Raw genomic sequence first — 16,368 nt, forward strand, 5'->3', positions numbered from 1 at the left:
CTACATATTGTACTAAAGTTAGTTGAGTTCACTGTGAACCAGTCCCTGTGCCAAGTGCTTAGCCCACATTATTTCCTTTCATACTAACAAGTGATATGATGATAGTTTATTATTATCTTCAATTATAGATGAGTTGATTGAGTCTATCAGAGGAAAAGTAACTTGTGTAAGGTCACATGACTAGTAAATGACTAAGCTCCAAGTTCTTAGAACACATAAAACACATTTTAATTTTTACCAGTTTCCATGTTCTTCCTCTTCCTACAGCCCTTCTCTTCCATTCTCTTATCCCCAAAAGCAAACCCTTAATTGATTTCTGTGGTTTTGTTCTTCAGATGTCAAAACTTCTCAACTTCTCTTGCTTTTATCCAATATTTTCCATTGTTTTCCTCTATGTGTGGGAGTTTAAAATTGTGTTTAATAGCTATACTCAATATTTTCATTGAGTTATTAAGAGAATAACTCATTTATGAAATATAAAAATATATAAAATAATAACTCATTAAAAGCGGTCTATGGAGTTGCAGGCAGATTCTATGGTATTTATTTTATTTTTTTAAGATTGATTTATTTATGCATACAAGAACAGGGGTGTAAGCCAGAGGTTGAGAGGGGTGAGAGGATTCAACAGAGAAAGTGGGGAGCAGAACAGGCAGATCCACTCAAAGACACTGCTGAGGGGAGCAGCAGGAGAGGCAGGAGATGTCTGCTGCACCGTATGGGAATCTCCCTGGCAGTCCGGGGATCAAACTTGTGTTGTAGTGGTTAGCGATAGCTTGATAGTATTGTCTTTAGCCCCTGCACCCCCAGAGAGGCCAATGATTCTATGGTGTTTATCCTATGATTCTGTCTTCTTCTGTAATCTCTTCCCATAGAGTGTGTGCAGGGCCAATCATTGCTTCTTATAATTAGAAGTACATTGTGCTACATAATATTCCCTCTTGCTGGTGGACAACACTATAGACTTAGTAGCTCCATGACGTAAGTGACTACTATGTTGGAGAAGCTCTCTTTGCAAAGAACTGCAGAGAGGTGCTATCACTGGTGAACAGCCTCTACGAAAAATCAGGATTCCTAGTCCTATACCCAAAAGAAAATGAATTCTACCAACAACCAAGTGAGCTGGAAATGAATTTCTGCCTAGTTTAGCCTCCACATGAGTACATTGCCCAATTTGCTTGTTAATTACAGCTAAACAGAGGATCCAGTTTATCCATGTCCAGATTCCTGTTCATCACAAATTGTTAGATAATAAATGTTGTGTTAATCTACTAAGTTTGTGGCAATTTGTTTTGTAGCAATGGGTAACTAATTGTTCTTTTTCATAGCATTCTGTTTTTGTTTTATGACTCCTCTTTCATTAAGTATATACATTTGAGGGTTTTTTTTTTTTATTCCCTAGCTTTCCTTTTTCCTGTATTACCTCTAGGTAATTGCATTTTAGTTTTTGGTGAAGCCCCTCTCCTTGGTTTACAGATGGCCACCTTCTTGCTGGGTCTCCTCATGACCTTTCTTGGACACATGCATTCTTGGTTCTCTTCCTCTTCTTTTTTAAAATTTATTTTATTTATGCATACAAGAACTGGGGTACAGGCCAAGAGGTACAGGGGGTGAGAGGATTCACCAGAGACAGAGTAGGAAGCAGAGCAGGATGGATTGAGTGAAATACACTTCTGAAGGGAGCAGCTGGCCAGGCAGGAGTGGTCTGCTGTGCCTGCATAGACTTTCACCCCTGTGCCACCGGGGAGACCATTTTTCCTCTTCTTTTAAGGACACCAGTCGAATTAAATTAGAACTCCATTGTTAGGACCTCACATAAACTTTGTTACTTCCTTTAAGGCTCTAACGAAATCACATTGGAGGTTAGGGTTTCAATATGTAGGTTTGAACAAGATACCATTCAGTTCATAACAGTGGTGCATCTCGAGAGTTCACGAACTAAAACTGGGAACCAAGCCCCTTGTTTAAGAGCACTGTGCTATATTGCTGGGTTGTTTTGAAGCCTAGCATTGTTTAGACTAGTGTCAGAATCCTTGGGATAGAAGAACTATAGAAAAAGAAAGAAGAGGAAACAATAGCAAAGACCATATGAGCAGAGGTAAAAAAAAAGGTGTATTTGGAATTTTTTGTAATAGTGAGTATACTGAGAACTGCTTTCTCACTTCATTTTCTTAAATCAATTTTGGGACAATAAAAACAAAAATGGAGTGATCAAGAGAGAAAGAGAGTCAATTGGCCTCTCTAGGAGACAGTGAGAGCAACAGCTCCTGGATTCTGTGGGTATTGGTTGGGGAACCAGGAACCAGCAGCTGGGGAAGGCAGCAGGTAAAGGACTACATAGGTATTTTCTCCAAGCAAGAGGAAGGGACTTGAAGGTGCTGCATTCCAGGGATCCAGTTGGTACAGCCAAGTCGCCAGTTGCTGTTCTCTTATTTCTGACTGTGACCCCACTGTGACTCTTAGCTGGTGGCCTGGGAAACACCTGTTGCATTTATTGGAGCTCCTGGGCTAGTTCAGACTGCTGCAAATTTAGGGACCAGATAGTTATAATTAAAAATAACTTAGCTAACAAACCATCACCTTAACTGGCATCTTTTAGCAGACTCATTCCCTTCACAAATGATTCTTATGTTCAGGTACAGATCCCAAATCATGCCTTTAATACAAAATGTCTTTTAAAACAATCACAAAAATGGAAAGAAAACATATTAAAAAGACAAAACACTTTCAACTGTAAAAGCAGTTATTTTCACTTATCTTCTAGCAACATTCTCAATATTCCATTACAAGCTCTGTATTTGTGGATAATTTCAAATTATGATCTCCCCCCCCTTATATTGATGTGTTTATTCACAACAGAATTTTATCTTCAATTTTACCTAGTTTGGATACTTCTAATATCCCAACATGCTAGATGAGCTTTTGTCTGCATAATTTAAAATCACATACAATTTTGTATATTTAAATAGAGAAAAAATTGAAGATGACTATTCAAATGATTTTAATTAATTAGGACTTTATTGTAAATATTTCTTGACCTATTTGTATGACCTCCTAGAATTTTCAAACATGTTCATTTTATATAGATTGTTAAATATAATGTTTGGGGGTATTTTATCTTCATGAATTTTAAAATGTTCTTCTATCGTTCTTACATCTGACACTTACATAGAAAACAATATACAGCTTTCCTATTTTGAGGTGCAACTTCCAACTCTCCAATGATCTTGGTAGTGACCTTGATGCTTCATAGCAAATGTTTAAGTGAATCCTATATACTAAATTCTGTGCTTGGGCATTCAGGATACAATGATATCAGCGAATGTCAATAGTATGCATCAGTTATTCACAGTCCAAACAGAATACAAACATAGAAAGATAATTTTAATATAATATAGATTCCAAGATGGGTATATAAAACAGCAGGTCTTAAATCTTTGATCTGAGAACTCCTTTACACTCTTAAAAATTAATGAGGACTCCACAGAGCTTTGGTGTATATGAGTTATATACTTTAACCTATTAATTAGAAATTAAAGTTGAGAAGTTAAAGCTAATTATTAGTTTAAAATTAATAAAGCCATGTATATTAACATTAGAAACATTCTACAAAAAATAACTATTTTCCCAATAATAATCAGACATATGTCTGACATTATCGTATATTTTTGAAAATACCTTTACTATTTGGATGACTAGAAAACAACTGGATTCCTTTATCTGCCTGCATGAAGTATATTAAGGTAAGTTGTTTTATATGATATATAAACCAAATCTGGCTTCATGTAGATGTAAGATTGGAAAAGGGAGCAATATTTTATCAGCCTTTTCGGTAGTTGTGTATATGCCTTGATAATATATCACAGCTCAACAACTAGTAGTTTCTTAAAGGTTAGTTGCAATATGGAACCTGAAACTGTACCAGTGAACTTATTCAGTTTTGCATTGAACTACATTAGTCTATTTTGCATTTTGAACTAATCTTTTACACATGTATGATTTTGTGATACAGTTCATTGTTGATCTGGAAAATACTGCTTCACTAAGTTACGCAGAAATTTCAAATGTTGACGGTTTTTATCATACATTGTTAAAAAAATCATTAATATTATTACTGTTCTGTTCTAATTGCTTATTAGAAATGTCTTTAAGAATTGGGAAGCTGTCAGATTCACCATGGCCAATACATATTTTCTAAAATTCTAATTTTTACTTGGAAGATTAAATTTATCATTGGCAACAAATATTGTCATTATTTCCTTTGTGTGATAGGCTTACTTGGCTTGTTTTTTTAAGAAAATGTCTGCCAACTATTCAAGTCTGAATAACCTTATCTTGTCATTATTCTTTCAAGTAAAAATGGTGTTCCATGAAAAAAAAAGCCAACTAGTTCAGCTTGTAACTCAGATATGCAATTTTTCAAGACTGCTATCAAATTTCGATATGTATTTTAAGATTCTTATTTGTACAATGTGCTCTGTCACTTGTAATTAAAAAGATTGTCCTTGATGACTGATGTGAAATAAAATTAACATTTTCCACTGTGCAAACAGTGGTTGCCTCACACAGGGGCGAAGACTACAGTGATGAGCCACACAGGTTGCGCCACTGGCTTAACTCAGGCCAGCCTCAGCGCTTCTGCCATCACTGCTTGCATCACAAGTGCAAATCAATCAATAAACAAACAGTGAAAAAGGCAAATAATGTCATTAAATTAGTATGAAAATAGTTTTGTCATTATGGGCCCCACTTTTTTTCTTGGGGACGTTGGGAACCACTGCTTTAGGAGAACAAAGGTGAGACACTTCACATGGCCTGTTTGGGGAAGGGTTGGGGGAGAGGGGTGGAAAGCCAGATGAGATGATTCTCCCGCAGAATCTCAGAGGGTGAATAGGGACTATTCAGTGAAAGAAAGTAGGGAATGGTGTATCTTACTTTAATATATCACATCATGTATAATAAATGATCACAAATGGGATGTTTGAAAACATCCCATGCTGTCGCATCACTCTGTAGATGTCTAGGTGCTTCTCTGTAAGAGTTTCACCAGATTGGAATCCAGGTGTCAATTGCCGGTATTCTCAGGCTTGGGGTGCTTTCCAAGTTCGAGTGCTTGTTGGCGGAATGTAATAAGTTATAGTTATAGGACCATGTTAACTACTTTCTTGCTGGCTGCCATTTCCTGACATGTGGTCCTCTCCGAAACATGGCTGTTTGTTTCTTCAAAACCAGCTATGAATACTTTCTCTCCCAATCCCTTTTCAGGGCTCATTTCCAGGTCAGGATCATCCTTTCCTTTTGATCCAAGGATCATCTTCCTTTTGATGACTATGGAGTCAATTTTTTTTTTTTTTTTTGCTTCATCTTTCTCATTGTAAGGGGCAGGACTGGCCACTGTGCAGGTTTTCTGATCCCATGCAGGCCGGGTAAAGGAGGAGTCAGAGTCCTCAGTAGTTTTGCAGGTTTTTTATTGGGGTTCAGCGGGTACGTGGCAGGCAGGGGTGCTGGCTGGGGGGCTGGGAGGCTGGCAGGCCTCCCAGCCCCCAGCAAGTCTTCACTCTATCTGGGCTCTCTAGCGTTCGTTCTGCTGCTTCGGCTTCTACTACTGCTACTACTACTACTGCTACTACTGCTACTGCTGCTGCTACTGCTACTGCTGCTGCTGGCGTCCCCGTGACGCCGCCCTTAAAAGCACAGTCTTAGCGTAGCTGAATCCCATCTACCTATGCCCACACCCTATTCCAGGTGCCCGCCATCAGGCATGCATTCAGGACAAGGATCCATCATCTATCCTGATGGCGGAAGGGCAGAAAAGCCTGACATTTTCTTTACCCTACACTCATATAATGAAATCTAATCACAGAGTTAAATTAATTTTGTCCACAATTCTATGTATTTTATTATATAGGGTAATTATACAGACCAGGAGTCTTACAGGAGTAACTCAGAATTCTGTCTACTACCGAAGGACACAAGAACAGTTCAGGCTGAGATATAAAAACAGGGGGGATTTAAAACCTTGTTGAGGGCATATTTTCAGTAGGAGCTAAGGGTGCGTGGGGGAGGAAGTAGTTCAGAAAGGGGAAAGAAATGATCCACTTCAAAACTCTCCTGTTGGGCTATGACCACAGATGCCTTTCTCAGATTCTTCCCCTTCACCATCATTGCTGCTTTGTGGCCGCAAAAGGATGGCTCTGAAGAAGCGATGAGCAATCATTTACATTTCGAGAAACCTTCTGAAACTTTCTAAAGAAAGTCTCAGCTGTCACCGTTTGCCTGATTTGGAAAAGAGAAAGGTCTTCCTGACCTCAGGCAACAAACTGCAGTGCAACATAAAATCAATCCATTGAAGGGAATCTTCCAGACTTAATAACTCAGATGTGAGGTTTATGCCTGGAGAGTTGTAATGATTATCTGTGGCCGCCTACTCTCCAGCTTCCCCAGCTTCAGCTGATCTTCCCACGAAGCCACCAAAAGCATCTTCATTAAGGTTTGGCTTTTAATTAAGTCACTCATCTTCTCAGAAATTTGGGAGTGCTATGTAAAATCCCTCAGGTAGAGCAAGATTTTTCTCATGATGGGTTTTGAGGCCTCTGTCCAGAGGTACCTTTATTTGTAGCCCATCTTTCTCATTTTCCAGGCATTGTGTTTTTCATCACAGAGCCAGGTAGGACTGCTGTGCAGGTGGGGTCAGCATCCCTTGGGGTGGAGCAGGCGAAATGAGGGATGTGTCCTCAGAAGCACCTCACCCAGCTGGGACCTTAGAGCCAGACAGAAATGAGAAAAAAAATTATCTCATCCTCTCTGTGAAATCATAGTGTCTCCTCCTTCAAAACATTTCTCATGTCATATTTTAGATGACTTTTCCAGAATGGTTCAATTTAGTACAAGCTATTTGTAGACATGAGGAAGGACTACTGAGAGCAAGCAAGAAACAACTAATTGATTGGCTAAATAAAAAAACAGCAGAGCAATAAAAATCTTTTTGTAGAGTGTCCTCTGATCTTTGATCTTAGATAGAAGTAGAACCACATCTAAATATTCTTCCCTTTTGAGTTGTTATTTTCTCTCCAGTTCAGCAGTATCTTCTTTCCTTTCTTCCTTCCAGCCAGGAGGTACTAGTGGGGCTTTTAAGTGGGGCTTTAGACATGAATATAAGTTTCTTTTATCAAGAGTGGTAATTTCTAGGGGCAAAGATATGTAAATAAATGTCACAATTTAGTGTGACACAAAGAAGCAAGAGATCATTGCCCTTAAGGGTGTGATGATCATCACACTCTCCATAAAAAGCTAAACTTGTGCCATTTGTGACAACATGGCTAGAGCTGGAAGGGATTATGCTCAATGAAATAAGTCAGAAGGAAAAAGATAAATTTCAGATGGTTTCTCTTACATGTGGAATTTAGAGAAACCAAAGGGACAAAACAAAGGGACAAAAAAAAAAAAGACAAAACTTGCAAGCTGAACATTGATCTGAGGCAAACAGAAGAAGGGAGGGAGAGGGGTCAAAACTAGGGAGGGAAGCACACAAGAGACTGTGGTGATGGATCATGGGTGCTGTGGCAGTGGGAGAACCATGGGAACTATACCAAAAATAACAAAGATGTAAGAAAATAAATCACAACCAAACAAAAAGTCTCCACAAAGGATTCAGCTTTTTAGTTGGACCTGAGAATTACTATTTTTCAGGTGGCCTGGTAGGGTTTTCTATTGGAAGCAGAATGTGCAGAGCATGAAACATTGGAACAGCAGCTGGTAATTAACTGTCTAGGTTTAATTGTATTCAGTTACCTAGATAGTCATTTAAACAGCATTACATTCTAGAAAGAATTTAAGGTCATTTATAAAGTACATGCACTTTATAAGATAAACCACATGAAAAAATAAGTGGATGAAAAAATCAGGACAGACAAAAATTAGGGTAGGAAAAAATAAGATGAACTTACTATATAAAACACATGGTGTACAATTCTGTCCACTTGCCAGAGGAAGGCCATAAATTTGCAGCTAAGCCTTTTGGTGCCAACACAGAAAGAGATGCAATCAATTACAACATTTAGTGTTCACAGGATCACAGGAGCCAGTTGTTCCAGAACAACACAGCTACTTCTGGTGTTGAGAACAAGAGGAATTTCTCCCATGGCTGTATACAAAGAGGATACTTGGTAATTCTGGGGATAATGCCTTCAATGGTATCTTTATAATAAATTAGAACTGAGGCTCATAAAACTATTTCTTATTATACCTTCAGTGTAGGCTATGACATTGCTGTGGTGTCAGTGATTAACAGTATTTCTATACTGCTCAAGGTTTAAACATTCAACATTCTGCCTCTCTCTAAATTAGGGGTTGGGTTACATGTACTTTATTTATTTATTTTTTAAATAATAGATTTTATTTTTATATTCCCCATACAATTGCAACCCCCCCCATTTGACCCCAATCCCTCCCCTCCCACCCCCCACACCCCAAAAAGTGTCTCTGGCTCATGGTTTTTTATTGATTTTGATTTTCACTTTCTTATAGTTATTCATTTTCCTGGTCCCTTATATAAGTTTTCTAGATCCCTGCTATGAGTGAGACCATGCGGTATTTTTCTTTTTCTTTCTGGCTTATTTCGCTGAGCATGATCCCTTCCAGCGCCATCCATGTTGCTGCAAATTGCATGTGTTTATCTTTTTTGAATGCTGAGTAATATTCCATGGTATATATGTACCACATCTTCTTGACCCAGTCACCTATTTTTGGGTATTTGGGCTGTTTACAAAGCTTAGCTATTGTAAATAGTGCTGCTATAAACATAGGGGTGCAGGTGTTCTTTGGAATTGATGTTTCTGTGTCCTTTGGGTAAATACCTAGGAGTGGAATTGCTGGATCATATGGAAGCTCTATGTTTAGTATGTCCAGAAATCTCCACACAGCTCTCCATAATGGTTGGACCAGTTTGCACTCCCACCAGCAGTGCAGGAGAGTTCCTTTTTCTCCACACCCTCACCAACATTTGTTGTTGCTAGTTTTTTTAATATGTGCCATTCTCACTGGTGTAAGATGGTATCTCATGGTAGTTTTGATTTGCGTTTCCCTGATTACAAGTGATGTTGAACATTTTTTCATATGCCTGTTGGCCATTTGCATTTCCTCTTCAGAGAAATTTCTTTTTAGCTCTTCTTCTCATTTTTTGACTGGATTATTTTCTTTGTTGTTGTTGAGTCTTATCAGCTCTTTGCAGATTTTTGTTATCAGTCCTTTATCATTAGTGTTGTGTGCAAAAATGTTCTCCCAGTTGGTGGGGTTTCTCTTTGTTTTTGTTATTGTCTCTTTTGCTGTGCGGAAGCTCTTTAATTTGATGTAGTCCCACCTGTTTATCTTTGCCTTCACTATCACTGCTTTGGGTGATGTGTCTGTAAAGATGTCTTTGATGTGAATATCACGTAGTGTTTCACCTATATTTCCTTCTATGTATTTTAATGTTCAGGTCTTATGTCTAGTTCTTTAATCCATTTTGAGTTGATTTTTGTGTATGGTGTGAGGTAGTGGTCAAGCTTCATTCTTTTGCATGTAGCAACCCAGTTTTCCCAGCACCATTTATTGAACAAACTTTCTTTGCTCCAATGCATAGTCTTTGCTCCTTTGTCAAAGATTAGTTGACCATAAATCTGTGGGTTTATTTCTGGATTTTCTATTCAATTCCATTGGTCTGTGTGTCTGTTCTTGTTCCAATACCATGCAGTTTTGATGATTATGGCTTTGTAGTAGAGTTTGAAGTCTGGGAGTGTGATGCCTCCATTCCCTTCTTTTTTTTTCAGGAGAGCTTTGGCTATTCGGGGTTTTTTGTGATTCCATATGAATTTCATCAATAATTGTTCTATTTCTTTGAAGAATGACATTGAAATTTTGATTGGAATAGCATTGAATCTGTATTTTGCTTTTGGTAAGATGGCCATTTTAATAATATTTATTCTTCCAATCCATGAGCAGGGGATGTCATTCCATTTCTTTGTGTCTTCTTCTATTTCTTTTAACAGTGTTTTATAGTTTTCTTTGGGGTTACATGTACTTTAAATAATTTTCTAGCCTACAGTTCTTCCAGTGATGCTATATGGTGTGTATATGACTGTGTTTACCAGGGTGTTGGTGGTTTTATAATCACTGGAGTCTTTAATTTCTGCCTATTATGATTTCATCAACACATCAACTGTTTACATGTTCCCTACTTCCTTTGTTAGATAATGAAATCCTTGCATTGGAGGCAGGGAATTCATATCAGTACATTGCTCTGGGGCTCAACCAATAGTGAAGTAGCAACCTGGTAGCTGACTCACTGCTTTTGGGTGATATTACTTGACATTTAGATTTTATCTTTTTCTTCATTTAACAAAATAAAGTTTAATTCCTTTAATCTTCTCTAATCTTGCTGCCCGGGAAACATTGCCTACTAAATGAATTCTTTGACTCAGAAACTCTTACAACTTTTATTTTAACATCCTCCAAATCCAACACTTGCTAGAGGTATCTAAAATTAAAGATAAGAAATATTCTAGCGGGCCTCCCCAGTGGCGCAGCGGTTGAGCGCTGGGTTGTGAAGCTGCCCTCGGCCTCTGCGGCACCAGTTTGATCCTCGGCTGCTCCCCGGACACCGGAGGAGGGTCCCACAAGGCGCGCAGACCTCTCCTGCCGCCCGCTGCTCCCCTCAGCAGTGTACTTAGGTCCTTCTGCCTGCTCTGTTCCCCGCTCTGGCTCTGGTGAATTCTCTCACCCTCCTGTGCTTCTGACTGTACCCATTGCATGTATAAACAAACAAACAAACAAATAAATAAATAAAACATGCCTCTATTAAAAAAAAAAAGAAATATTCTAGATTCCTAAGAGATGAAAATAATAACCTTGGTCATTTTCACATGTGACATCTATTCAAATATAAATCAAAAGCTTAAACTGTAAGATAAAAGGATCTATAAGGGCCTTCCCGGTGGCAGAGAGATTGAGCGCTGGGCTGCGAAGCTGCCCACAGCCTCTGCAGCGCTGGTTCGATCCCCGGCCTGCGGCGAGGGTCCCACATGGCGCCCAGACCTCTCCTGCTGCGCCTGTTGCTCCCCTCAGCAGTATGTTTCGTCAGTCTGCCTGTTCTGTTCCCTGCTCTGGCTCTGGTGAATTCTCTCACCCTCCTGCGCTTCTGACTGTACCCAGTGCTTGTATAAATAAATAAATAAATCTTTTTTTAAAAAAAAGGATCTATAAATCAAAAGCTTAAATTGTAAGATAAAAGGATCTATCAATTTCAGTAATTTAATTCTGCAACATTAGTAGCCTATATGAGATTTATATTATTTCTTTCTACCTGTACAAATTGATCACTTTTTATAAGGCTAGAATTCTTTTTAAATAGATAATATATGATAATCTAAGTAATCTTATATCTAAATATGCCAACTCTATGTTAATCTACATTCATGAGAGAGCCATAAGTAATTGTGGGCCTTTTAGAAATGTGATGTGTCAAACCAAAATAAAACAATAGGAAGCTTTGTCATAAGTATCACTATAGCAGCTCTAAGCTATCATCTCAGGTGCACATAGGGCTGAAAAGTGGGCTATTTATAAAATGACTGCAAATCATACACAACAAACTTCTTCCTCTATGGGAGTTCAGCTGCAGAGAGACACTTCTAGTATGACCTCAGCAATCCACACAAGGATCTTTCAGAAGAAAATAGATAAATGGTTCTTAATATCTATTCCAATCTACTTGAACTAGTATGAAATTCAAATGCAAAACCAAATACCTTTCCCAAATTAAACAACATAAGACAAAGACAGAAGTTATTAATGATGCTGTATAAAAATAATCAACAAGATTGTGGATTGGGGTATGGAAATAAAGACTAAGCAATAACTAAAGCAAAGGCTATTTATTCAGAGCTTGCTACAGCAGAGGCATCGACCAGAGTCACGTGCATTTTGACAGAGACTCCAAGGCAGTCAGAGGAGTGGGAAGGTTTATAGTGGGGACAGAGAAGGCTTCATGCCCTGATGAGAGACAGTTGGCATGAGCAAGCTGTCGGGGGCTGGTGCTGGGCATTCTTTGTGATTGGTTAGCAATGCATATTTGACTTTCTCTGGCTGGAAATGGACAGAAATTAGGGAAACTAATGACTTTCTGCAGGTCCGACTCCTCATGGGTTAGCTGACTGTTGCAGAAAAAGGGGTTGGTTTCCTGGGTAGTTCCTGCAAGTTCTGGGTCATTGTTCTCATTTTAAATAGGCCCTTGCTATTGTCCACTTGTCTATTCAGTTGCTTAGAGACAAGAGAAGTCCTCATGTTTACTGCTGGCTCTTTGAACTTTGGGATGTGCTTACTAGCTCTGCAGAGATGATTAGATTCCAGAAAAAAAAATGACTCACACAGTACAATTAAAACAAAACTGATTTGTATTTATTAATTTACTGTAGGATTTCTCCCCTGGGGTGTGGTCTTTTGTGATTTTCCCACCACCAAAGTGCCCACTGTTTGTTTTTAATTTTTTACTTTGTTAATTGAGCTATAATTGACATATACAATTGTGTATGTTTAAAGTGCACAATGTGATCATTTGATATATATATATGTGTGTATTACACAATGATGACTTCAATCAAATTTTTTAACACATTCATTGTCACACCAAGCTATGTTTTTTTTTTAGGCTGGGGGATAAGAAAGTTTAAGTTATTATTTCTTGGTAACATTCAATAATCCTATGCATTATTATTCTTTTTAATGAATGTATTTATTTATTTTTTCAGTTGAGGTAATAATAGGATCTCCCTTTCATTTTATCCATTTGGCCCAAGTAACACAATTTGTAGTGGGAATTGCTCATCAAAATATTCTAGCAATTACCAAATAGTGGATTTTCAGAAATTATGGGTATTATCTTTTGAAAACAGCTATCCTTGCTCTATAATGGTATTTTTATTAGAAGCAGGATCTGACATTTTTTAAAATGTTCCTCACAGATGGTTTTTGGTCTAGGAAGTTGAAATTATCTCCTATTTTCAATAATGGTCACAGTATTCTCTCAGCTTATGCTGAACCAACATCAATTATAGTAAAAAAATTGTCTAGAGTTTTACCTGGGAGTTTTATATACTCTGTACCTCCCTTGCCAACTATGTAAAAGTTCTTTAAAGAAATGTTATATTGCTAATTCAATAATTTAAAACAATTTGAAAATTCTTCACTTTTTACTTTTTTTATCAAACAATGAACCATTTCATATAATCCTTTCATCTAATTGTTTTACTCTTGGAATTGATATTTTATTTTAAATGATCTATTTTTTTAAGATTTATTTATTTATTTATACAAGCACTGGGTACAGACAGAAGCGCGGGAGGGTGAGAGAATTCACCAGAGCCAGAGTAGGGAATAGAACAGGCAGAAGGACTGAAGTACACTGCTGAGGGGAGCAGCGGGCAGCAGAAGAGGTCTGCGCACCATGTGGGACCCTCGTGGTGGCCGGGGATTGAACCGGTGCTGCAGAGGCTATGGGCAGCTTGGTAGCCCAGCGCTCAACCGCTGCGCCACCAGGGGAGGCCCTATTTTAGATGATCTATTATATTTCATTTAAAAAATAGAATTGCTCATTTTCCTTTATAGGTTTTTTAATGTGTTCAACCTATTTTATTGATTGTTGAATTAATACCACCTTTAATAATTAAGACCTTTCTTTTAGAGCTAGAAAAAAGCATTGATATCTCTAGTGAAATGCCATTTACAATAGCCACACCACTAAAGCCATAGCCCTAATTTTTTCCCAAATTTTATTCAGTTCTTTTTCCAGGATTCACTTCACAGGTTCACTTCTTTTTCCAGGATTCATTCATTCAGTAACATATTCATTCAATCACCTATCCTAGAAAGTATTGAACTACTCTTATGTATCAGGCACTATTCCAGGTCTTGGGAATAAATGGTAAATTAAACAGATAAAGAGCAGCCCTCTATTAAATCAATATGTGTGCCAATCATGGTGGCTTTTTTCCTTCAGTAGGTCTGTTCACAAATAGAATTTTCACAAATTCTATTACAATTTCCAGATCGCTTTTGTAATCCTAACACTAGAGATTGATCATCAGATTCAAGTAATCATCCAATTTCAAATCATCCAATTTCAAATCTTACCTTTCATATAGTTTAATTCTCTGTGATGTTTAATTCACCTTTTAAACAAAAGATATAAAAGAACTTACGTGAATTATATATTTTTATTGCATATCCAGAGAATGAAATATCATATTGTAACATCCATGAATTTTTCTAAAATTTATAATAAAACTTCAGATTTTCTCCACTGAAACATACCACAAAATTCAATAAAGTATTTAAGAAAGTATTTTTCATGAAAGATATTTTTCCTGAGCTCTGATAATACAGTTTGAGAAATCATTTCATACATAATTATTCTACCTCTTTAAGAACCATAAAACTATCCCAAAATAATAAATTAATTTCATATTTTAATTAAAATATTAAACCATTTTTATATAGAAGGTAAACATAGTTGATAATGATAATTTTTAAAGTTTTCCAAAATAGTTGTTCTTCTAATTTCAGTGTATGTATATATGTGTTTGTATGCTATAAATTCAGTTTGCAATGTTGTACAACTTGATTTTTTAAACTTTTCCTTCATCCAGAGTTTTCATTTTTCCCAATTTTAGTAAATCTGAAAACAATTGGATTGTGTTTATAATCAATAGTATTATCTTTGTTACATTTCTTTATGTGACTCATTACCTTTAACAGAACATGATTGCCATTTTAATGTAATATGTAATATATAAAATTAATATGTAATATATAGCAAATTCCGTTTTGACTGACTGCATTTGAGACATCTCTTACATCCATTACTTGCCAATAGTAGCAATAATGCACTCATATTTTTTTGAAATGCTAATTTTTCTCACTCACTGCAGAGATACATATTTTCTATTGCATTGCATATTGATCCTCAGAGGAACTCTTAGCTGTTTTAATTTTTGCACCAAATCAATAGACAACATAGGTTAAGATTCATTAAAAATTTCATTTTTCTTTGTTCTTCTGTATATTCAGAAAATTATGTCTATGATTTTTTTAAAAAGATTTATTTATTTATTTATACAAGCACTGGGTACAGTCAGAAGCGCAGGAGAGTGAGAAAATTTACCAGAGCCAGAGGGGAGAGCAGAGCAGGCAGACTGATGATACACCACTGAGGGGAGCAGCGGGTGGCAGGAGAGGTCTGTGCACTATGTGGGACTCTGGCCTAGTGGCCAGGGATCAAACCGGAGCTGCAGAGGCTGCGGGCAGCTTTGCAACCCAGCGCTCTACAGCTGTGCCACCGGGGAGGCCCTTTGTCTATGATATTATATGAAAAAGCATAAACTTACTTTGTTTTCCTTCATTCTAAAGGTTTTTTTTTTTAAAGATTTATTTATTTATGCAAACAAGAACTGGGGTACTAACCAGAGGTGAGGGGGTTGAGAGGAGTCACCAGAGACAGAGTAGGGAACAGAACAGGTAGATTGACTGAAATACACTGCTGAGGGGCACAACGGGCAAGTCAGGAGAGGTCTGCTGCACCACATGGGTAGCTCCCTGGCGGGGAATCAAACTCGTGCTGTGGTGGCTGTGGACAGCTTCATAGGTTGTATCTTAACCCCTTGCACCACCAGGGAAGGCCACTAAAGATTTATTTTTAATATTTATGTATGTAAGTGCATAACTTTTCAAACATTGCACACTTACAACCTACACAAGAGCTAGAAGGTGCTTGTGTGTGACCTACTCAAGAACTGAAAATTACCAGTGAAAATGTAAGCCACCTGGAAATGGCACCAAGAATGTAATGGAAATGATACATTGGCTGTTGCTATGGAGCAGAGTTTCTGAAATGTGCAGGATATCACCCAGGCTGCTTGACCTTGACTGGAAGGTAGTGCTGAGGATATGCCCACATTTCTATGACAGGAGGCCCATTTACAGATATTGGTTGTGACAACCTTCAACTATTAGCTTGAGCTAATTAATTCATAATAGAATTTTATTGCCAATTGATATTTCTTGCTGCACTTACTGTCATTTATCAACTGATAAGGAAGATTTCAGTATTATAACAGCTGCTATGTATAACCCGAGATATGGATTTTACCAGCTGATATTACTCTGGGATTTCAGTTTCGGAGGCCTTAAATTACCTAATTAGTCTTACTTTCCTATTTCTTCTCACATACCGGATATTCAGGCAAACTGAGCTATTTATTCTGCCTTAAACACCTCCTTTTATCTCCCAGTTGGTATCTTTGCTCATGGTTTCCTCTTTGCTTAAAATATTTGTCTTTT

The sequence above is a fragment of the Talpa europaea genome (assembly GCF_964194135.1).
Source record: "Talpa europaea genome assembly, chromosome: 2".
Classification (NCBI taxonomy): Eukaryota; Metazoa; Chordata; class Mammalia; order Eulipotyphla; family Talpidae; genus Talpa; species Talpa europaea.